The sequence below is a fragment of the Wyeomyia smithii genome, chromosome 2 (genome assembly GCF_029784165.1).
Source record: "Wyeomyia smithii strain HCP4-BCI-WySm-NY-G18 chromosome 2, ASM2978416v1, whole genome shotgun sequence".
In the NCBI taxonomy this organism is placed as follows: domain Eukaryota; kingdom Metazoa; phylum Arthropoda; class Insecta; order Diptera; family Culicidae; genus Wyeomyia; species Wyeomyia smithii.
The window spans coordinates 185,404,828-185,429,891 of record NC_073695.1 but is presented as its reverse complement, the minus strand read 5'-3'; the positions used below and the strand labels follow the sequence as shown (position 1 = coordinate 185,429,891).

General features: G+C 39.5%; 1 protein-coding gene and 1 long non-coding RNA gene across 7 annotated transcripts in view; both read left to right on the top strand.

Moving 5' to 3' along the window:
• LOC129723047 (uncharacterized) overlaps positions 1–25,064 on the top strand; it is a 137,782-nt gene that overhangs the window by 78,298 nt on the left and 34,420 nt on the right. The window lies entirely within an intron of this gene.
• Positions 5,042–24,041, top strand: LOC129723048 (uncharacterized). The gene is made up of 3 exons (XR_008727708.1): positions 5,042–5,143; positions 5,197–5,256; positions 23,864–24,041. It is a non-coding gene; the product is annotated as an uncharacterized LOC129723048 (long non-coding RNA).

Here is a 25,064-nt window from a genome sequence, read left to right as displayed (position 1 = left end):
CCTTTTGATATATTGATGTCTCCGTTTAGGGCAAACAAAAATAATATTTTTTGGTATCATTTGATAGAACAAATATTGTATAAATATTGTAAAGAAATACCGAAAGTTGCTTAAAATTAGTTGATCTACAACTGTGCCGATGAATGTATACATTTATTTATGCAAATAAAAAGTGAGTTTTTTCATTTAGTCGATTTCAGAACCACCCTAATTTTCATTTGCACATAAAAATAGACTAAATATAAGAAACAAGTTCTTAAAAAAAAAATTTACTCTAAAACCACAAAATCGCATCGAAAAACTCGTGTCCGCCTACATTGCCTTACTGTATCACTGTGCATTGTTGTTGAATTTCTGTGAGCGTGTGACATTCTCACACACGAAACTGAATTTACTCAATTTTAGATTTAGTTGACTCAATTTCATACTTTCACAGAAAAAAATATGTTGCAAATTTCGTGCGTATATTGTTTGTATGTAAAACTAACGCAATTCCGGGAGTTGAATATTGATAATATAATAGATGTAGCTTATCGAGGCACGAAGAAGAAATATTCAAATAATCAGGCCACGATGTGTAAATGGTAAACTAATCCCAAGTTGCTATATACGTGGTTCCCTGTGTAACTTCACTAGCTCAGATCCATCACGGGAAGCAACTACGAAATGTGCGGCCGTCAAGCTCAAGCTCAATAATCAGGCCACGATGTGTACAATTAAATGAATATTTCAATTACCTCGTGAAAAAGATAAAAGGAGAAACCGCACAATGGTTGTCAATAGTCGTATATGGTGGTTGTGCAACTTTTAGCTTAGATAACACTTGAATGTTCTATCAATTTAACAATTTATGTATGGATACATATCATGTTGTAATTGGTTTAAAAGCTTTATTAAATTATATATAAAAGATATTCAACAAAACAAACATAATTAGTGATAACAACTGTTATGCAAAAACTATTATTTAAAGTTTAGTTTTCTTCGTTTTGAAAGTATTTTTTGTTTTTTTTTTATCCCTCCGAATTTTTTGCTCTCGAGTTCTAATCTTCATATTCATCACTTGCAGCTTTGCTTTAACCAGCATATTTATGTATTTACTAGCTGACCCGGCAAACTGCGTCCCGCCTATTTTTGTGTTTAATTCAATAATTTTCAACATTCCAAATTCATTGATTTCTTGCAATTTGTTTATATCGTTTGAAATTATTGGTTTTATCGGAATGACAACATCCTCGACTTTTGCCTTTAGTACATCACCTCTATTCCGAAAACACTCATGTTAGGTGGTATTCAGTTATTTTCGTTGTTTTCCAGAAACTGAAAGTGGTCATCTTCGAATTCATTATGGTGTCCAGGGTCAATGCTTGGCTTCCATACATTATTGCGATTGCGGAAATATTCATATGCAGTAGTATTCGGCTGTTTCCCAGAAGTTGCCATCTTACAATTCAAAATGGTGTCTGAGGTCAATTTTTAGCTCCATGCATCATTCTGGTTAAAGAAACACTCATATTGGGTGGTATTTGGTCCCTTTAGGTTATTTTTTTTTGGAGACAATTTCTGGCCCCTGAGCGTCATTCTAGTTTAAGAAACACCAATGATAGGTGTTATTTAGTCATTTTCGGCTGTTCTACAGAAACCGGAAGTCACCATCTTAGAATTCAAAATGTTGTCTGTGGTCGATTCTAGCTCCTGTGTATCATTCTGGTATCGAAACATCTCATATTGGATGGAAATCGGCCGGTTGAAGAAATACCCATATTGGGTGTTATTTGGTTATTTTCAGCAGTTTCCCATTTACCGGAAGTCGTCATTTTACAATTCATAATGTTATCTGAGGTCGATTCGTAGCTTCAGTGCATCATAACAATCCCGGAAATACCCATAATGAGTGTTATTTGGTCTTTTGCCACTGTTGTTTAGGAACCGGAAGTCGCCATATTGGATTTCAAAATGGCATTTGGAGACAATTTCTGGCCTCTGAGCATCATTCTGGTTAAAGAAACACCCATATTTGGTTGTTTTTGGGTCATTTTCGGCAGTTTCCCAGTCACCAAAAGTCGCCATTTTACTACTCAAAATGTTGTCTGAGGTCGATTTGTGGTTTCAGTGCATCATCACGATTTCGGAAATACCCATATTGGATGGTATTTGGTCATATCTCGCTGTTTCTCAGAAACCGGAAGTCGCCATCTTGGATTTCAAAATGGTATTCAGAGACAATTTCTGGCCTCTGAGCGTCATTCTAGTTAAAGGAACATCCATATTGGTGGTATTTGGTCATTTTCCTCTTTTTTCCAATCACTGGAAATCGCCATCTTACAATTAAAAATTTTGTCTGATTTTTCAAAAACCGGAAGTCGCAATCTTGGATTTCAAACTGGCATTTCGAGACAATTTCTGGCCTCTGAGCGTCATTCTAGTTAAAAAAAACCCATATTAGGTGGTATTTGGTCATTTTCGGCAAATTCCCAGTCACCGGAAGTCGCCATTTTACAACTCAAAATATTGTCGGAGGTCGACAAACGTACAAACCGTGGAACACCACCCATGGATTGCCTTATGCATAGGCGAACTTTATTATTATAAAATATTCGGCCGAGTCCACTTCACAATAAAATGTGAATTTTTTTCAGTGTACCCATTAGGGTAATATTATTGTCAAAAGTTGCTCTATTTCGCATGTCGTGTAGAACAAAATCAGAAGTGGCGCACCTAGCGGTCGAAAAGGTGATTAACGCTTCTGTCATTTTCAATTTGTCTTCATAATTTCACGTAAGTGAACTATATTGGTATTTAATATATTTGATTGAACGTTACTGCATACCTGTTTCATCACTGTTAATAATGTCGCACGGTTCATATTTGCTTATAGTTATACCGGGTCTCCTTCCAATCGTCCGTCTGCACTGTATCTACACCACCACTTTTCCCGCGAACCTTTTTGAAAGATAGTTTTTGACGTTCACACCATGTTCCATAGAACAATGAAAACTGAATATGACGCTTCGATATATGAGGAGAAAAATTAGAGCAAATAATACTGAATTCACTTGAAGTAAACTTATTCAGTAAATTACGATAAATTTGGACAAGTGAGTAAAATTTGATAAAACCTTAAAAAATATAATTTTCGAAAATGATTATTCCACACCCTTAATGTAATATTGATAATTTTGCAGGAAATTGCAAAAATATTAATTCCAGACCTTGCTTTTCACCTTTTGCAACGAACCAAATTGAAATCGGTCTAGCGATGAATAAATGAGAGCAAATTTAGTAAACTTCATACCTGAGTTTAATCTGAATTATTGTTGGCCTTGTTTCCAAACTAGCTGTGATTGATACTTTTCAGTTCAGAAGTCATCATTTATCTTAAATAAATCGAATAGTAGTGCATTTCCAACAGAATGTATGGAATTTAAGGGTGATCAATTTTACTCCTATTTATCTTATAGAATTCTAGAATTTATTTCATAAGTAAACGATAGAAATTTCACCAATAACCATAGTGGTTTCCTTGAGCACATACCAGTACTTGTTTTGCACAAATACTATTTCGGGAAAAATATACATTAAGCGAGTTAATTGGAAAATATTATTGGTATTGATCAATTTCACCCCGTTCCATGGTACCATGGTACCATTTGAATGAAAATTTGCACACGTATTCGGCTTAGTAAACTGAGCATTTTTCACTGACAGAGAGATTTTGTAGACCAATGAAGTATTTTCTAAAAGGGGGTACCTATGCATTTCGGTGTAAGTTTTATTCAAAGTATTCTAGCTCAAAAACCATTGGTTGTATAGAAAAACTGTCTGAGAATAAGTTGTAGAGAATTAATGATGCCTCATAAAACATTACACACCTGAAAAAAAAAAATTTTTTTCATTAAAAAAATTAAAATAACACCAAATTTCAATTAAAAAAGAGTTAATTTTTTTCCATTTTTTTTTTTTTAAAGAAACTTGACAATAATAACGCAATTTTGAAAAAAAGTCCAGGAAGAGAAATGAAAGTCAAATTTTTGATAGGAGTTTAGCTTTTTTTTAATCCTTATTTGATTTGATTTTGAAAAATTTAGACAGTCATTTTAAATCAAAAATCCAGGAAAATACATGTTTTTCCTAATTTGTCCGTGGTTCTTCAGCACAAATTATAAGTAAGTTCAATAAAATATCATACAATTCAATTCTTGACAACAAGACGATTGGGTGAACGGTTTTCAAGAAAAGGTTTGAAATGTGGATCATCGTGCCATCGTCATGCAGGTTAGTAATATAGGAGTCATATTTAAATCGGATACGGAAAAAATGATTCAAGTTAAAACCAAACGGGAACGGAAGTTAAATGAAAAGTATATAAAAAAGGCCACATTTTACTTTCAAAAGCGCTAAACAGCTTTATGCGTCGGTTTCTCACGGTTTTTCCTAATGTTTGTTTATTCGTCAAACTGAAATAAACTGCATTTTTTAAATTTTTTTTTAATAGCCAGAAGAGCTCTAAGCAACTATTTCCCTGACTTTATAGCATACTGTAAACATTCAGTTTCCTACAACTAAATTTGGAGAAAGCTCACTTCAAAATATGCCGTTTTCAAAATTACTGGTGAGGACAAAAAAACTTTTCGTGATAAACATACTAAACTGGAATATTTATTCATGCATAAATACTGAAAAAATAAAAAACTCTAGTCCATTTATTAATGATCGACATATAGGGTAACGACCCCATAGTTCGTCCACCTATTTTTTTTTTATTGTTCGCAATATAGTGTCAACTTAAGAGAACCGTGTTTAAACATAAAAAAGAAGTACATGAGATTGAACATAAATTATTATTTGGCATAATTCAATAACAAACCCCTTTAAACAATTTGTTGATTAGTGGGTAGGCGAATTATGGGGTCAGAGCGAATTATGGGGTCCTTACCCTACCGATTTACTACTTCAGCTGGAAATGATCACTATCGTTTTACTTGGAACTCTGATAGCGCTTATCTATATGAAAGCAGGTCTACACACTGTATGAGTGCACCAGTTCAGTCTCGATCTGTTTGCCTGCATTAACAGAGTTCATTTGTCACCAGTAACACGTTTGTCTGCTTTACATTGATAACTAGTGTTTTGTTCGAAACTTGTATGTTAGAGCTTCAATTTTGTTGTACATTGTTTCAAATACTTTTATTCTAGTGCATCTTCATGATAACTAAATAAAAACGTCAAAATTTGGCCATTGGAGTTTTGGAATCGGTAAGTAAGTGTTATCGATGCAGTAAGGTAGTGAGATAAGGTTTCTTTTTATAGAGAATATGTCATCGCACAGTGCAAAGTTGAAGGATACCTGCGGAGAAGATGATACAGACTCAGACAACGAGACAGACGCTACATGGGAAGATGCAGCGGAAGACGCAGTAAACACTCTAGTTGAAAGCCTCGGACCAGAATCATTGGACTACAAATATTTTAGTATTCTAAACCCACCCACGTCGGGCGCAGGTAACGCTAAAGACTATAAGAGAACTAAAAGCACTGATAGTGTAAACAGCGCCACAGAAAACGAAATCAATTTCATGGAATCGTTGGTACATTCGCAATCAATGGCAATGAAGAAATGGAATTCCGAGAAAAGTGTAAACTTTTTGGTAGAAAATGACGAAATAAGTGACACGAAACAGAATATCCTCAACGATACTGTTGGCGAGAGAAACAGCGATATGACTGTCAAACCTGCAAATGTTGGAAACGATAGTATAAAGTTGACAATTCCTAGACCATACACCAATAGATTTCTCTCGAAAGTATACAACTATTTTAGGCCAGATTTAACTGAGAATGCTCAGTCATCTAACGAAAAGCGAACTTTTCTATCTAAACATGGAGAGTACGTAAAGTTGAAATATCAGTCAAAGCACAAAGATGATCAGTTGGGGATATCGGCGAAGCTAATACATCGACGTATGGTACTGAAATTGCACAATGAAGGATGCCTCATGACAACGGAAAATAAGTTTGTTGCTACAGTTCAAGTCGTCAATCCAGAAGCACTTACTAACTGTCACGACTTTACTCATGCCAAGGAGGAACTGCTTAGGCAAATCAGAATTGTCAACGTATTACAATGTGGGCTAACAGCTAGAATTGCTGAGTTGTACACGAAACTTCTCACAGTTGTTAAAGAAACCTTTAGTGCAACCAATGATCAAAATTTTGAAAGTTGCAGACCGCTTCTACTAATCATGGAAAAATGTTATGAAAATGGAAAATTCTGCTACGAGATATTCATTCACAAACTTGCTTTAAGTCGAAGGACGAGCGAAACGTTGAAAGTTATTGCTAACGAGCTCATTGGTTTGGAGAAGCAAAAGTTGCTAAGAGCTGAAATAATGGCCTCTTTCGGCATGGAGTTGAAAGATTCGAAAGCAGAAATCTTTGATCAGTTAGATAAGATATGGCAGCACAATGTGGAAAAACGTCGTAAATTGTTGCTGCAAAAAGCTCCACCAATTCTAAAGAAACCGATTGAACATTTTTCCACACAAGAAATAATCGTAATTCACATGGATGACGTGAAGCTATTTGTGGATATGATTAATCTGCTTGATAAGGATATGTTCCAGCAGCCAATCGAAGATCTAGTTAATCGATGGATTCGTCATATAAAAGCTACAAAAGAGTCTAAGCCCGGTTCGACCTGTAATCAAGTTTTCTTTAGCTTATGTAAAAGTTTGCAGGAGCTGCTTTTGGAAATGGTAGATAAATGTTGTAATTCCCCGGTGGAATTACTTTTAAGCAATTCAACTGGATGGTACCCAATTACTGAAGTGGTATGGAAATCGCAGAACCACATTACCGAATGTATGGAACGGGAATATTTCTTTATCTTCAAACTGTTGCATCATTTTGACCCTATTTCATGCGCTGCTCGGAAGCCTTTTAACTATGAACCGATAATTTTAAATCAAATCGTGGAATTGCACAGAACAGGCACTGACATGGCAAACCAGTTGGGTATTCCAGATGAAATATTCGTCTGGTACTGTATGTTGGATGATGCCATTGGACATGTAATGAAGAGTATCGTGTCACAATATGAGGACGAGAAGAACCTTATAGCAACCATTCTAGAAAGTTACGTCAGATTTATCTGCAACGTAGGGTGGAACCAGCTGGAATCTGTGCGTGTTGTTACGCGTAATACAACTCGCTTCATTGTTCAAACTTCACCCAACTTAATTTTACACCAAAACAGCACCTGTGATAGACAAATTTTACTCCGACAACTAGACGTCGCCAACTCCGCTGCGCTGCAGATAACCAACTCGACAAACACTTTCCGTGACCTGATGGATATATTCAACAGCTATTGGGAGTACCGCAATGAAATCGTTGAACAGCTTGCGGCTGAATTGAACCTTCCTAAGATACATCATATGCAGCAACAGTTGATATCAATTGCTCTCACCGCACTAGAAAAAGATGCCGCGGCCGAACAATTTGTAGCCTTTTTCAGAGCCTACAATGATTTTCTTGTTGACTTAAAAGACATGCAGTTCACCTGGTTCATCAAACTGAACATAAGTGAAGTAGAAATAAAAGCTATAAAAGATCTGAAAATTATCGAACTGGTCGATAATCATTTGGCGGACACGGAAAGCAAAACATTTCGCGTGCTAGATACTAGAAAATTTACTCAGTGTGCACCATCTTTGCTGAATACTGATCTCCCGAAACATTACATTGTCGAAATTCTCGACGTTCTAATGAGTTTCATAAGCACTCAGCTGAATAAAAACTTTTGGCAGTCTGGTGATACACTCTCTCCTGAAGATCAGCTAATAACAGCCGGTGAATTGATTAGTGTCATCAGAGCATCCCTCCTGTATTTAGATGAACAGTCAGATTATGTTTCATTTGAGCTGTTCTACGATGAGAGTGTAAAACCATTCGCCAGTATTATGGAAGGCTGCAGCTCACGCGCCAACTTCGCAAATCGCATTAATTTAATCCGTGAAGCTTTTTGGTTCATCCGCAAGCAAAATGAAATGGACATCACACGAGCCTTGCAATTGTACCGAGAGGAGAATCCATCTACGGACCCCGATAGGGAACAATTGCTGCGAGTTGCGTATGAAAGATATTTAGACAGTTTCCAGAAATACACGCAAATGGCTGTTGGCAACGAGGAAAAAGATGTGTTGGGTTTAATAGCGGATAAAATACAGCAAATTGCCAATCAAATTCATTTCAACGAATGGTGTGAAAGTATGAAATTGAAGAAACTCCCGGATCTGATCGCCGGAATCGCTGCGGTATGGTCAATACTAGTGTCCAAAGATGTATGCGTTGCTGGAAAATACCTTAGCCCACACTGTATTCAGGTTATATGCCTGTTACGAATGTTGAGCACCGATAGAATTGAGCTTGGCGCTTCAAAACATTTGGCTCAAATATTAACCGGTCAAGGAAAGTCATTAATTCTTGGCTTGTGTGCGACAGTCTTAGCCTTAATGGGTCACGATGTGCTGGTCGTTTGCTATAATCGATATCTGCTTACAAGAGATGCTGCCGATTTCAAACCACTGTTCTTGGTTTTTGGTGTTGACGAACACATTCAGTACGGTACATTTGAAGATTTAGCCAATTCGGTTATGACTTCTAACATCGGTGGGCATCGGAAAGGTCTACGAGAAATTGTCACAGATCTAATATTACAGGATGATGCAAGTAATCAAGCGAACAAAACAGTGCAACCAAAAAACAATAAGGTTCTGTTGATGGATGAAGTGGATGTTTTCTTTACTCGTGAGTTCTATGGAAATGATTATTATCCCGTTGCAAACCCAGTGATTACCGGATTGGGACGAATACAACAAGAAATCTGGAAGGCGGTGTGTGAAAAATGTTACGACGTAAAAGTGCTTACTAATCGTCTCACCAAATATTTGAAATCATTCGTAAACTCCGAAGTGTTTGAAGAGTTCCTCAGCAAAAGCAACCGATATGATTTACTGGTATCATCTTACTCAAACGTTTTTGGAATGGAAGATCATGCTTGGAAACGAAGAACCTTCACAAATCAAACACTTTTCGATGAACATCTGCAGAGTATGATACAATGTGCCATTGCAGTTCATCGTGAGCCAAAATCACGTTGGACAAATTATCAATTAAGTACGCGAAACACCATCACCTTTAAATATCGTGGAGAATATACGAACCACAGAAGAGAAAGTTACTTCAGCACGTTTAACTACTTCCGGCTAAAGAAACATGACTTTTGTGCGGAAATCAACGGAGAACTCAACTACGGCTACCTAAACATCGAGTGCGGTTCACTATCATACGCTATGCTTCCTAAAAGCTTCTCACTCATTTTAGGTGTTTCTGGAACACTGACAACGTTGAACGAATCAGAAAAACAAATCATCAAAGAACTTTATAACATAGAAACATTGAGCGTACTGCCGACATTTTTTGGGTATTCGAACCTCCGCTTTAACACAATCGAAAACTTTCATCATCTGTCGACGGTAAGTGATTGGTTAGAATGCATTTGCAGCCATGCTCAGAAAGTAGTAGCCTTGAAACGTGCCGTAATTATATTCTTTGCAACCGACGAAGAGCTATTTAAGTTCGAGCTTCATTACTCCGGTAGATTCGATCGGCTCAATGTGTTGACAGAAAATACGGAACCGAACCTGAAGTTACTGTTCATCAATGAGGCAGGCCTACCACGAACGGTTACCTTGGCTACTCGCGGTATGGGGCGTGGGGTTGACTACAAATCAAGTGTTGCTGTAGAACGCAATGGCGGAGTACACGTTATTCAGACATTTTTCTCGCTGGATATCAAGGAAGAAACCCAGATCAAGGGCCGAACTGCTAGGAGAGATAACAAAGGAAGCTATGAGTTAGTGGTGTTGGAAAACGACTTGCGAAATAGTGACGCCTTTACGGACATTCACGATATGTCGTACGAAGCGCTAGATGAAATTCGCGAGAAGCTCTCGCTGCAGGGAAACAGTGACACATATAAAGCAATAAAGAGAGCCTCAACGAAGCACGAGGTCACTATGGAATATTGGCAATATCTATTGGGTCACCCGGCGGTGTAACATTTATTTATACGTTATGTAATATATAATTCATTCGTTATATATTTTATAGATTTCTTATAATTTATATCCCAAATGCGGTCGCATTAGATGTTTGATCTTTTCACGACACGAAATCTCACAAAAATCAGTTGTATACTCAGTCAAAAAAAACTCATTGTCTAAATAGAAAGTAATTTTTTTTAGATATAGAAAGTCGTTTGGTCGCCGTTTTCCGTGAGTGAAATGAGGAGCAACACTTTTCGCAAATGACGGTTATATGGCACAAAATCAGATGTTTTCACATTACTAAAAGTTAATGATGCTACCATTAATTCACTAACGTATCAAAATGATTTGTTTATCATAGGACTCAGCTTGGTTCATTGCGTTCTAAATATGTTAAAATCGAGCAGCACTCATGGCGGGCGCAACTATTGACAAACAGCAAGAACTTAGTTACGCACCTAATATCTTATTTATCACGTGCAGAATTCAATAAGCATATTTCCAATTTTTATTACTTATTTTACAATCAATTATACTTTGAATAATCATTGCGATAGGAATAAACATGACTGCAAACAGACTTGCCATTTCTCCTCAGAGAATCACTAGTGTGTGAGAGAATATCTTTCACTGCGAAAACAACTACTCTCACACTGGTGGGCAAAGCGCCGCACTTGCTTAAAGAAAGCAACGAATCGTGTGTATTTGAGAGCTCACTGCAGTGCTTTTTACTGTGTGGCTCTTAAGCATATGTCGAATGAGGAGTGCATCTAGGTAGATTGCGTTGTTGGCTTTGTATCTCGAATCTGAAAAATAAATAATCCAGCCGCCAGCCCCGCATGTTTGCTCTTCGAATGCTATCGTGTTTGTTCCAGCAGTGATCAGCGCGGTGTAGTTTTGTGTATTCTCATCAGAGTGATTTACCACTCTTGTTTCACTCAGCTGTGGTGTAAGCAGCATGTATTTTATTTTTCTGCGAGCGGCAGAAATACAGTACAGAATGAAGACCTCTGGTGCAAACAATTGCTATACGCTGCGCTCATGCTGGGCAAGCAGTGAACGGTGAATATTCTCTCTGGTCTTTTCACATATTGAGGAGAATAACAAGACTGACTGCAAATCTAACAGTCCACTAGGAATTGAGTAAAAAGTCATATAATTTTCAAAATTATAACAAATCTCTTTTTGCTTTTTTCTGAAATATAGCATGTCTAGAATGTTCTTCAATATTATCAATCTTCAAAAAAAAAAACGGATTTAAACCCTAGGAAGGCCTTCCGAGAATTCCTCGGTGAAAATAGAACATTTCTTAATGGCATTAAACACAGTTCAAAGTCATGATTTGTGATTTAAAGAATATCTGCTTTAATGCGAATGAAAATTAATATACACTACCCGTTATAAGCTTGGAATCGTTTGACTGAGTTTTGCAAGACCCAGTTTGAATATTGCAGCACCCCGAAAAGTTTGGCATCACCTAAAATTATGGCAGATTTAGGCAACACTATCTCGTGATTCCGCTAACCGAGAGGATTGTGGTCTTCAGCAAAGTTGTTCTAAAGAAACAACGGAAAGTATGGTTCGGAATATAGCGGCAACACGACGCTAGTGTGCATGTAGTTTCGAGTGTTTTGAATTTAATTCATCGTGTGATTCCGACCGGTTTAAAAGCCGTGGACTTTGGTAAAGCTGTTCAGGAGGACAACGGCTCCTGGTTGTTATACAGTTTGGTGTGGAATTCACCTGCTACGTGGTGTTATTGTACACGTAGCTCTGAGTATTTTGAATTTAATTTATCTCATGAATCCAAACACTTTTAGAGCTGCGCACACTGTTCCCAATGCTGCAAAAATGTGATTAAAATTCTTTTCACCCATGCAAAATTGATTTTAGAGCCACAGTGTCTTCAGTAGAGTTGTTCCATAATTTATTCTCCATGTTATAGAAGTTGTAATTTTGTGATTAATCCACTTAATAGGGAAAACGAATTTGCATTGGGTTATAAAAATCCATCTTGTTCGGTAAAGTTGTAGCACATTTTAAAAGAAACATCTTTGTCCAAGACACTATACACTTCTTCTTCTTCTTCAGCAGCCTAGAGCCGTGGTGGCTCGTGCCGTATCAAGAATTTTCCTCCATTCTACTCGGTCCTGGGCTACTCGTCGTCAATTTCCTGGACGTCTCGATACTCGCAGATTCGCTCCAACCTGGTCAAGCCATCCAGCACGTTGGGCCCCTCTATTCCTGGTGCCGGTGGGGTCTTGGAAGAGAACCGATTTTATCGCACTATCGTCCGGCATCCTCGCGACATGACCGGCCCACCGTAGTCTCCCGACCTTCGTCAGGTGTGTAATGGGAATCTCTCCAAGTAGTGTCTGCAGCTCGTGGTTCATACGCCTACGCCACTCTCCGCTTTCGGTTTGTACTCCACCAAATATTGTCCTCCTTACTTGTGTTATTGTCGGCGGTTACCAGAGATCCCAAGTATACGAACTCCTCTACCACTTCGATTTCGTCGCCGTTCATGACCACCGTCCGTGGGAGGCGAATGTTAGTTTCTTTCGAGCATCTTCCTTTCATATACTTGGTTTTCGACGCATTTATTTCTAGTCCAACTCTTCTAGAATCCACTTTTAGTCTGGCGTAGATTGCCTCCGCCGTCGCTGAGTTTCTTGTAATAATGTCCAGGTCGTCTGCGAAGCTCATGAGTTGACTACCTTTGCTGAAAATCGTGCCTCTCGTTTCGATGCCCGCCCGTCGGATTACACCCTCAAGGGCAATGTTGAACAATGTGCAGGATAATCCATCTCCTTGTCTCAACCCTCTGCGCGCTTCGAAGGGATTCGAGAGTGTCCCCGACACGCACACGTAACACATCACTAGGTCTAAGGTAGCTTTGATAAAGCAGGTATTAGACGAAGCAAACATTTGCTATTTTTCTATACAGATTTTATTTTGTGCAAATAAAAATCGTACCAAAAATAGCAAATATTTGCTTCGTCTAATACCTGCTTAAGTCGTGTAAGTTTATCCGGAAAACCGTAGTCGTGCATTATTTGCCATAGCTGGTCTCGATCGGCTGTATGATACGCTGCCTTGAAGTCCACGAAAACATGATGTGTGGGCACGTTGTTCTCCCGGCATTTCTGAAGGATCTGCCGGAGAGTGAAAATTTGATCCGTAGTAGCGCGTGCTTGTGTGAAGCCCGCTTGATACTGCCCTAAGAATTCTTTCGCAAAAGGAGATAGACGGCGGAGTAGGATCTTGGAGATAACTTTGTATGCAGCGTTGGTCAGCGTTATGCCGCGGTAGTTGCTGCATTGTAGCCGATCGTTTTTAATAGAAGGGGTATACCATTCCTTCCATCCATTCCTCCGGTAGTCTCTCTCCCTCTCAAATCCTAGAGATTACCCAGTGGAGTGCCGTTGCTAGTGCCTCTTTTCCGTGTTTATAGAGCTCTGCCAGAGCCTATCCTTCCCGGCGGCTCTGTTGTTCTTAAGTGACCCGATTTCCCGTTCGATCTCTAGGATATCGGGAGCTGGGACACTACTGTCGTATGTAGGCACTCCAAGGATAACTTCCCTTCCGCCTCCTTTCGTTGCTCCGCTATTGAGGTGCTCATCGAAGAACTGCTGCCACCTATCAACCACCTTGCGTTCGCTTGTGATCAGGTTTCCCTCCACGTCCCTACACATATCTGGACTCGGTGTGTAGCCTTTACGGGATTGGTTCACTTTTTCAAAAAAACTTGCGTGTATCGTTAGCCCGAAACAGTTGCTCCAGCTCTTCACGATCTCTGTCCTCCTGCTGGCGCTTCTTCCTCCGCAGAATCGTGGTTCACGCATTTCGTGCTCGTCGGTATTTGGCCGCGTTCTCTCTTGTGGCGATGCTTAGATAATTTTTCCAAGCTCTTTTCTTCCTCTCCATCGCTTGCTGGCATTCCCCGTCAAACCAGTCGTTTTGTCGGCTCAACATTACCACACCTAGTGCCGTGGATGCGGCCTTTCCAATGGGCGAGCGTTACTTTCCCCATCCATCGTCGAGAGTCGAGGCACATAACTCTTCCGTGGAATAAAATAAAGTGAATTTTTATATGCAGAAATGAAAAAAGTAAAATTCGCTTCTTAATTTAGGGTGGATTAATCTCAAAATTGCAACTTCTATAAAACGGAGAATAATAGTTTTATCTACTTTGCCTTCCCGAGTAAGCGCGCGTAGTTCTCGGCAGCCTGCGGGTTGGTCAACTGCCGGATGTTTGGCCGAGGAGGACGGTTCTGACGTGTGTGAAATACCGTGGATAATTTTGAGCGCACTTGTACTGCTACTAGGTGGTGGTCTGAGTCGATATCCGCACCCCGGAGGGAGCGTATGTTTATAATGTTTGAGAAAAATCGGCCATCAATGAGAACGTGGTCAATTTAATTTGTTGTTCGGTAGTCAGGTGATCTTCAGATGGCTTTGTGGATTTCTTTGCGTGGAAAGAAGGTGCTTCTAATCACTAGGCCTCGGGAAGCTGCGAAGTTGATGCATCGTTGACCGTTGTCGTTCGTGTCGGTGTGTAGGCTGTGTGGCCCTATCACCGGTCTATACATCGCTTCCCTACCAACCTGGGCGTTCATATCCCCGATGACGATCTTGATGTCCCGTGACGAGCAGCCGTCGTATGTTGCCTCCAACTGCGAGTAGAACGATTCCTTTTCGTCGTCAGGTCTACCTTCGTGCCGGCAGTGCACGTTGATGATGCTGTAGTTGAAGAAACGACCTTTAATCCTCACCAGACACATCATCTCGTTGATCGCCTTCCAATTGATCAAACGATCCTGCATTCTGCCCATAACACAAAAACCCGTTCCCAGCTCGTTGGCTGCTCCACCGCTCTGGTAGAACTGGGTCTTGCCTCCACGGACTTTCCACACTTTCTAACTTTTGCGACTTCTCCTGCAGAGCCACGATGCCGAACTTGCGGAGTTCTAGCTGCTCGAGCAGCACCCTGTCTCCGCTCACAAAATTTAGCGACTTGCAGTTCCAGGTACCGAATGTCCCGAGTTATATTTTCTTGAATGTTCGTAGTGTAATTGCTTAGGTAGGTTGCCTTACTAGGGCTACGCTACCGAGTCTCGTGATGGGGCTGCCATCTTGGGTATAGCATTCAAGACAGCACGTTTCTTTATTCAGCCGCCCGCTTCGGGTCAGACGCTGTTATGAGCCGCCCCTAACCTGGGAAACAGACGCTTAGAAGGGCTGAGCTTTCCTTCGAGGAGGTCAGCCCACCTCCCCCTTCCCTGTCAGCATACGACCAAGGGCCCATGATACCATGATCTTGGTTACCATGATCTTCGCTTGGTTACCCGTATCCCGGCTGGTACCATGGGGAGGTAGGGATAGGAGTTGCTGGGCAGGATGCTATGGACTAGGGATGTAACGGATATCCGCATCCGCAAACCAGTATTCATGAAAGCTCGTACGTTGCCATTTTCTATCCGTGATATCGTCGAACGTGAAATTAGTAGTTTGGTCAACAGCGGAATCCTTGTAAAAGTGAAACACAGTGCCTGGGCTACACCGGTGGTTCCGGTTAGAAAGTCAGAAGACCCCTTTGCGGAGATTATAAAGTTACAGTTAACAAAAGCCTAAAGATTGACGAACATCCACTTCCCACAATCGAAGAACTATTTGCAAATATGTCTGGAGGACAAAAGTTTTCAAAAATTGATTTAGCTCAAGCTTATTTGCAGATGGAGGTTCGTGAGGAGGATCGCGAGATTCTTACGCTAAATACGCACCTTGGATTATATAAACCAACTCGCTTGATGTATGGTGTGGCATCCGCTCCCGCTATTTTTCGAAGGGAAATTTCGCAGATACTAGCAGATATTCCAGGCGTGTCAGTGTTCCTAGACGATGTAAAAATCACAGGGTACGATGATGAATCCCATTTGAAAAGATTGGAACAAGTTCTACAAAGACTAAATGAGTACGGAATGCGAGTTAATATCGCCAAATGTGAGTTTTTCGCCGATCAAATTGAGTACTGTGGATTCACTATCAACAAGGAAGGAATACGAAAGATGAAATCGAAGGTGGATGCTATTCAGCAATAGCCTAGACCCCTTAATCGCGAGCAGGTTCGTGCTTTTGTCGGTCTTATTAACTAATATGGACGTTTCATGAAAAATTTGAGCACACGCATCTACCCGATCAATAACCTTTTGAAAGACAACGTGAAATTTAAATGGGATAAAGACTGCGACAAAGCTTTCCAGTGGGTGAAAAAGGAAATGGTTTCTGACAGAGTTCTCGTGCACTACAACCCTCAGCTTCCTTTGGTCCTTGCAACTGATGCATCGCCCTACGGTGTGGGTGCCATTCTTAGTCACTCGTATCCTGATTGAACCGAAAAGCCTATTCAGTACGCATCACAAACACTAAATAAGACTCAACAAAAGTATAGTCAAGCTGATAAAGAAGCATATGCGATTATTTTTGGAGTGAAGAAATTTTCCCAGTATCTATACGGCCGCAAATTTGTTTTAGTGACCGATAATAAGCCTGTATCACAGATTCTATCCCCGGATAAAGGGCTTCCTACATTATTAGCTGTTCGAATGCAACATTACGCAGTTTTTCTCGAATCGTTTGACTACGAAACTCGGTGTCGTTCCTCTAAAGATAATAGTAACGCGGATGCAATGTCAAGACTACCAGTAAATGATGCGGAGAACAAAAACTGTATTGAAGTTGCTGATGTAATTGAACTGGGCCAAATCGAAACTTTACCGGTGACGGTCAACGAGTTAGCAGAATACACAAAGAACGATTTCAACGTCCGGAATTTGTTACAGGGATTGAAAGCTGGAAGAGTAGTTGATGGTCCAGACCGCTTTGGTGTAGATCAAGCCGAGTTCAGCATCCAACAAGGTTGTATCCTACGAGGAATTCGCTACACATAGGCCATTTTGGTGTCTCAAGAATGAAGTCTCTTTCCCGATCGTATTGCTGGTGGGAGTGTATAGATAAAGATATCGAAGAATTAGCAAGACTCTGTGTTAACTGCGCAGAGGTGAGGAAAAATCCAGTGAAGGTGCAACCGCATCATTGGGAACGACCATCTGAGCCATTCCAGAGGATTCATATTGATTACGCAGGACCGTTACTAGGTCATTATTTCTTGGTCATAATTGATGCTTTTACAAAATGGCCAGAAGTGAAAATCACTCGCGATATGACTACAGATACGACTATCGAACGTTTGCGTGAATATTTTACGACGTACGGTGCTCAGTCAGTGCTGGTTACTGACAGAGGAGTTCAATTCACCGCTCAACAATTCCAATTATTCTTGAAAACAAATAACGTAACGCATAAGATGGGAGCTCCCTATCATCCAGCTACAAACGGACAAGCTGAAAGATTTGTCCAAACATTCAAAGACAAATTAAAAGCTTTAAAATGTGAGCGAAAAGATGTCCAGTTGGAACTGTATAACATTTTGATGGCTTATCGACGCATGGTTCATCCTGCGACTGGTACTTGGTCTACGGCAGGCAAATAAGATCTCGACTTGACTCGATAATTCCCAAGGAAGCAAATGAAGATCGTTCACGTGGGGAAGAAACTGAAGTACGATGCTTCACTGTCGGCGAAACCGTAGCTGCAAGAGATTTTCTTAGCTCGTCTAAATGGCGTTTTGGAACCATCACGGAAAGGCTTGGAAAACTACACTATGTAGTGGAATTGAATGACGGCCGAATTTGGAAAAGACACATTGACCAATTGAGAGCTGCCCCAATTAAAACTGTTGAAGATCCAGAGCTAAGTTTCGCTCCGAAATCCACGGATGACCGGAACCACAGAGTGAATTCGCCAACACTGGTCACACATGGTTATAACCAAGCCTTGAATGAAAAATTACCAGAGCAAACCACTGAGGAATCTCTTGACACCAATACCGACCAACCGACCGAAAACATAGCAAGGAACTTTCCTAGTCCGAGGCGGTCCACTCGTCTTAGAAAACCACCAAAAAGATAAGACTTATAAATGAGCAATGGATGAGGCTTGATTCGAAAGAGGGGAAAAGTTGTTGGCGTTTTCATTAGCGTGTATAGAATGAAATGTTTGAGACCTTCTTTAATAAACGTGTACAAGAATAAATAAACGTCATTCCTTTGTTAACACTTCTAGATAACGCACGTTTTATTTGCTATTACTGAAATCTGGCCTAAGCCCACAGAAACCGGTCGTCCGGTTACGACAGTCTACTATTTCAAAGATTACAGATTAATTTGAACATAACTAGTGTCATACGAACAAGTCATCTCTCAAACTTACAAATAACAAACTTCATAACAATTTGATATGTGGCTCAAAAGTTATGGAAAGAAAAGAAATTAAAAGGCTATTTAAAACTTTACCTGCTTTGATTGATATATGTGGTCTCAACATAATTTAAATGTGGTTTTGTACTATTTGAACGTTCCAAATTCATTGATTCCTTGCGATGTCTGCAAATGCACGACGAATCGGCCATAGGATATGATCAAAGTCAAAAGACAAACCGTTTGAAATGATTGGTTTTATCGAAATGACAAAATCTTCGACTTTTGGCTTGTGGCGCCCTAATTCTGAATATATTCATATTGAGTGGTATTCGGTCATTTTCAGCAGATTTTCTGGCATCAATCTGACACCGGAAATACCCATATTGGGAGGTATTTAGTTATTTTGGTTGTTTTTCAGAAACTAACAGTGGTCGAAGGGAGCTCCGTAGCCGCAAGGTTACAGGGTCTGCTTTGGTAAGCCGGTGGTCGTGGGTTCGAATCTTAGTAAAATCAGGCCGTTTGGTTGTCAAAAAGGACTTTAGCATGGGTTAATTCTCAGGCTCCCCACCACGTATCCTTCCTTCAATTTGAATTTTTCCCTGTTGTGACTCTCCTTCTAACAAAAATAAGTCCCTTTTATAATAAATCTGGTGTGAGTAACATATGAAAGTTCTCTCCAGGGAATTGTAATTAGGCGATATTGTTAGGAGGGACAGAGGCTCGGTATAGTAGGGTAGTAAGTTTGAAACGGAAAGGTACAACTTACACACAAGCACGGATATGAATGATAAGCGTATCACTTACTTCAATAGTGATACTGCCAATAATGTGAAGTGCGGAGTACAGAAAACACCTGGGCAATATCACAAGAGATCTAATCTCTGGTAGCAGTGATGAGTCCACACAGAAAAAAAACAGTGGTCGTCTTTAAATTCAAAATGGTGTCAAGGGTCAATGTTTGGTTTCTATGCTTCATCTCGATTACGGAAATATCCATGTTGAGTATTATTCGGTCATTCTCGACTGTTTTCTATAAGTTGCCATTTAGCGATTCAAAATGGTGCCTGAGGTCAATTGTTAGCTCATTGCATCATTCTGGTTCCAGAGATACTCATATTGGATGGTATTTGGTTATTTTAGGCTGTTTTTCACAAACCGGAAGTCGCCATCTTGGATTTCAAAATGGTATTTAAAATAATTTCTGGCCTCTGAGCGTCATTCTGGTTGAAGAAACACCCATATTGGGTGTAATTCGATCATTTTCCGCTGTTTCCCAGGAACCGGAAGTCGCCAACCTAGAAACCAAAATGGGGTCTTTGGTCGATTTCAGCAGCTGTGTATCATTTGTTACCACTAAAAACATTCACCTGCCAAATATGGTTCCATTTAGTTGATTAGTTCGCGAGATGTGCAGAAATTTGTGCCGACACATGTGCTTCCATAAGAGGGAGGGGCGTCGAACCATTATGGAGATATTTGTTACCCTTTAAAACATCCACATGCCAAATTCGGTTTCATTTGCTTGGTTTGTTCTTGAGTTGTGCAGAAATGTATGTACAATTTGTATTGGACCCCTCCTTTTCAGAAGAGGGAGGGGTCTCAAACTATCATAGGAACCTTTATCGGGACCAAAAACCCCTACATACAAATTTTCACGTCAATCGGTTCGGTAGTTTTCGAGCCTATATGGATCAAACAGACTGACAGACCGGACTACATTTTTATATGTATAGATCACAACATCAATATTTTAGAACCTAAAGAGTGAATATACATTTATTGGATTGAAGCGTTCATGTAAATCTATTTTTACAAATGAAAGTTTGAATGAGAAAGGCTGGGTCTGACCGCTAGGTGGATTAATTTAGGTTTTTTTTTTTAATTTTTTATCAATACCTAATTGATTTATAATTTTTTGTGTTCATTTTGAAAAATTAATTTCTACAGACGGTGTTATGAACAGATACGCAAAGAACGTCGAAAACTCCAAGTAAACCGTCAAATTGAGGCTCCAAGTGCGCAAAGTGAACAAACTCATGCGTGTTACTTTTCGTATAGAATGTGTGTTGCGATCAGTTTAAATTCTGTGAATCACGTGCAATTATGGTTTCAACGAAAAATGTGTTCGTCATGCTCATGTTATGAGTGATGCATTGGAAATTATTATAATTGTATGAACAAGCACTGAAACTCAGAAACATATCCTTACAAAGTTTCGAAATTTCATTACACTTTCTAGTGCGTATGAAAAGTCATGCGAAAATAAATGTGGTTGCCAAAATTGTTTAAAATGAAATATTAGCAAAGGGTTGCCATATTTACTGCTTTTCTCTTTGCGTATCTCTTTATAACACAGTCTCTATTAATTTCATTTGAGCAGGATACAACATGTAGCATGAAACTGTATCCGTGTTTGGGCCAATCCGAAGTGACTTATAAATTTTGCGGACATATGGATAGCGGCGTCATCCATCGTTTAGCAATACCCACTAAGTTAAAAAAATCTTCTGGTACTGGTCGAAGATCGCAACGCTAGTAGAATTCTGAACTAAGTTGTCCAACAACCAGAAGCCCTTGATGTTGCAAACCGACCGCTGACCATGAGATTAGGTAAGGGTAAAATAGAAGAATTGCATACATACCAGCGCCACAAAGCGACAGAATTCCATACTAAATTGTGTACCATCCAGAAACTCTTGATCTACAGAACATCTTTGCTGAAGACTGCAGATCATGAAATAAGTTAAGCTTCAAATACGAAGAATACACTACTAGTACTAGTCAGAAACAATAGATATCAGTCTATTTCAGGTGATGGTAAACTTTTTAGAGGATACTGAAATATTAAAACTGGGTGTTGCAATACTCAGTGAAGCGATTCCAAACTGATGGCTGGTAGGAACTCTATCAGTAACCGCATTTTTGACGGCTGTGAACCCTACTCGCAACAAAACGAATATTAAAAGAATGCAAAACGGTTACACATCACCAAAAATAACCTGAAAGTAATAGATTATTTCTCATCCGCTAAATGGACTGCAATTATTACAAGTAAACATATTCACCGGGGCCCTATCATTTCTTTCTTTCTTTCGTTTATCTTCGCGAATGCTGCAACCATAATAACCGACTTCACCACGGAAGATTTTCTCTGCACATAAACACAGGTTTTATCCGTAGCATTTTCGACTTATAGTACCAGCGGCAAAATCTCGGCTTGTATGATGATGGTTATTATTATACTGATGCGCTAATTGATTACCTGCAGCTGGTTAGCTTTTCGAAACTGATTCGAAACATTACACGACTGAATTCCATTCAAGATTTTTACTACAGCTTTTTTCGGTAAAAAAAGCTTATACCAATCGCGAATAACTAATGAATACATGGGTACCAATAGGTATTCCGCAGGTATCACCTTTCAATTTTTTTTTTCACTCAGTTGAAAGGATGTTCATTCCAAGAGGAAGTGCTACCGCTAATCATGCAAGTCGATCAGACATGTGGTTTTAACTACAAATTACAGGGACGGCTCAAGGTTCGCAATAGCAGTCACTTTTATTAAAAGTGGCAGTTTAACAAAAATAAACTCGCTTTTCCTGTAAAAATTACGTATTTTTTCTATTCTATAAACATATGACTTCAATACACCACTGCGTGATCAACCTGCATGGTGCAAATTAGCTGCATTCCAATTAGACCACGATCCAATGATTAATTGCGGCCATCTCTTGCGATATTCAAGTTTGTCCCCTTTTGTTTTGAAGTCGGTTCGCTTCGTGTAGAAACATCTTGTCGCTGTCGAAACATTAGATAGAAGTGTGGAATGGCCAACACAATAGTCGCTAATGGGCTCATTCTTTTGCAGATGAATCTTCAATGTATACAAGAAGATTTTTTCCGTTTGTTTTTGGAAACGTGGGGAGCGTTGAACTAATTTGATTTCACAGCATTAAGATTTATTGAAATGATATTTCAAATTATGCCATGGTAATGACGGACATTGCTGTTCGAATGATCTCTTAGTATAATGTCTATATTGAGCCCAAATGATGTCCAGCTACAATATCTGTGTCATGTTTCAGCTCAACTTCAAAGGGAGACATAAGCGTAGTATTACCAATTACCATTTTCCCATCCTCTATGCCGAGTCATTTATCGACCTTACATTCATTTTACAACACCTTCTAGGAGATGATCGTCAACAATTAACCTACAATCGTAATAAGTCGGCAATTGAATCTGCGAGTGATCTTTCTTTTAAGCGAAACCGAAAGCATGCGATCAGCCGCTCATTAGAAGCACCGAGCACAAACCTAACCTGAGTGTCTAGGATCAGCCTTGCTATTACAAATAAGGAGAAGGAAATGACTGTGCATGCCGATCCTAGCTGGGCTAGCATACCGTATGTGCAACTAATGCGATGCCAATCGTTACAATTTACATCCAGGGTCAACTGGTAAACTAACTGACCACACGGAATAGCCAGGAGATCCTTCTATTGTCGGCTTGAAACCGGTATAGGAAAAGAGGTGCGTTCAACTGTTCACCTATGCGGAACCAACGCACACCTATATTGGATCAGAGGGCTGTCGGCAATTGTATAAAAGATTTTACGATTCTAATCCATCGTTACCAAATGGACGCGAGGCTTTGCAATCTAAAATGTATTAAGTGCTCCTTTAGGTTCCGAAATGAGTCACTAAACCTAGTGGTATTAACCGTCCATTGAGGCCACTTATACTATTATTGCAAAAGCTTTCGGATCACGAACAAAGCGGCAAAATTGCGCGCTCAGATTTGGATATGATCGCAATCTTGATACGTGTCGAGGATAATGAACGCTCTTAGCAGGTCATTAACTGTCCGCTGACAACTGTATTTTGTGACCGTAAGCAATTGTCGAGCGTGTTAATGGTGTTGTGATGGGGGTGCCGGTCACAACTAGAGGGAATGTATGATTAATGTAACATTTATACTAGATATGCTTGCCTTTTTGTTCGCATATTTTTTGTCAGTGACTACTTCCGACATTTCGATTGATATTAAATTCGTTTCAAGGTTTCCATAAACATAAAGTACAAATAATTTATGATGTATTTGCTCAAAAAAATCAGAAAAGGTCTAGTATAAAACAAAACAGCGGAAGTAAAAAACGCTTCAACAATCAAGTATAAATAGCTTTTTTCTCATAAATTTTAGGTGATTCGATTCTAAATCGAATATATTATTGTTTAAATTATTACCAAGAACCAAAAACATTATTTTGAGTAAACCACCGTTTTTGACCTAATCTGCATTTTCATCGAAAATACGTAACTTATTGGAAGAAAGATAGAAGATAGATTCATACGATTTATTCTCAACTAGAATGAATAAAATGAACAGATGATTTAATTATTTGTTGATTTTAATTTTTTTTTTCTTTTACAGGTAAGATGTACAACTATGCTACTACGACAGCCCCTCCAAAAGTTAAGCTAAGTTCAATTATTTATCAGCTATTGTGATCAATAAACTATAAACCTGCACTCAAACTCCAATACATCAAACTTGATCTTGATCCTAAGAGCGCAAAAGTTACAATTACCAGAGCGGCATACGTGCATAATTAACCATACAATATATCATCTTTATTCAGGTTAGCATCTAGACCTTTAATTTGTGTCTCAAACTGGCCCCTGACTAATGATCATCTTCCACCGCTGCTTTGATCGATAGCACACTAGCACGAAGCGCTCAACACATTCCGATCGTACATATATCTTGGAACGGCACGAGGCAATCCTTTTCGTCTCTCCCCCTTCTGACCGCTGACGATAAATAAAAGAAACAGTGCGCTTCAACAAGGAACGAAATGGGCTTCAATGCAAGGGGCAACGGTGCCGCACTCAGGGCTAGCGACATTACAACTAGTGTCGCTGCAGCCGGGGAGGTACGGTGAAAACCCTGAACGCCAACGTGATGACACAATTGCATCGTTTGCGATATTTTATTTTCCATATGGCGCACCTTCGATTCCTTGACGAGGCAGGCAAGCCTCTAGGGTTCCTGATGCTCGCCGTTTAACTAGAGCGGAATCTGCCACATTCACAGCTGAACCCAGCGCTCGTAATAGCAATCACACAAAGAATTAGTTGATCTTCGCCGATTTGTGCTGAATTGACGGTAATCTGGCTGGACCTGTCTCTCAATTGTCAGTAATAAAAATACACATGAATATCACGACGGGTAACTATATAGCACCCAGCAGGGTGATTTAACCTTTCCAATTAGCTACGATTTCAAACCGCTCAATGCGGTAGACCCTGTGGATAGAGTGTAACAGATCCTACACGTTCCTGTAGAAATGGTCACCATCTCTCAATATGAAGATCGAAACAGGAGCAAAAAACCAAGGCTTTCAACAGCGATTTGTGTACACTTGGATGCTTTATAAGATTATAAAACAACTGCTTAATCATAAACATCACTAACGTTTTGATATGCTTCACAATACGAATCTTCCAGAAATTTCATAATAAATGCATTGCAAACAATCATTTCGAGGCGATAAATGCATGATTTCTAATAAAATACTGTATCAAGGTATAAATCGGATAAATTCTACCTTAATCCGAGTGTACCTTAACAA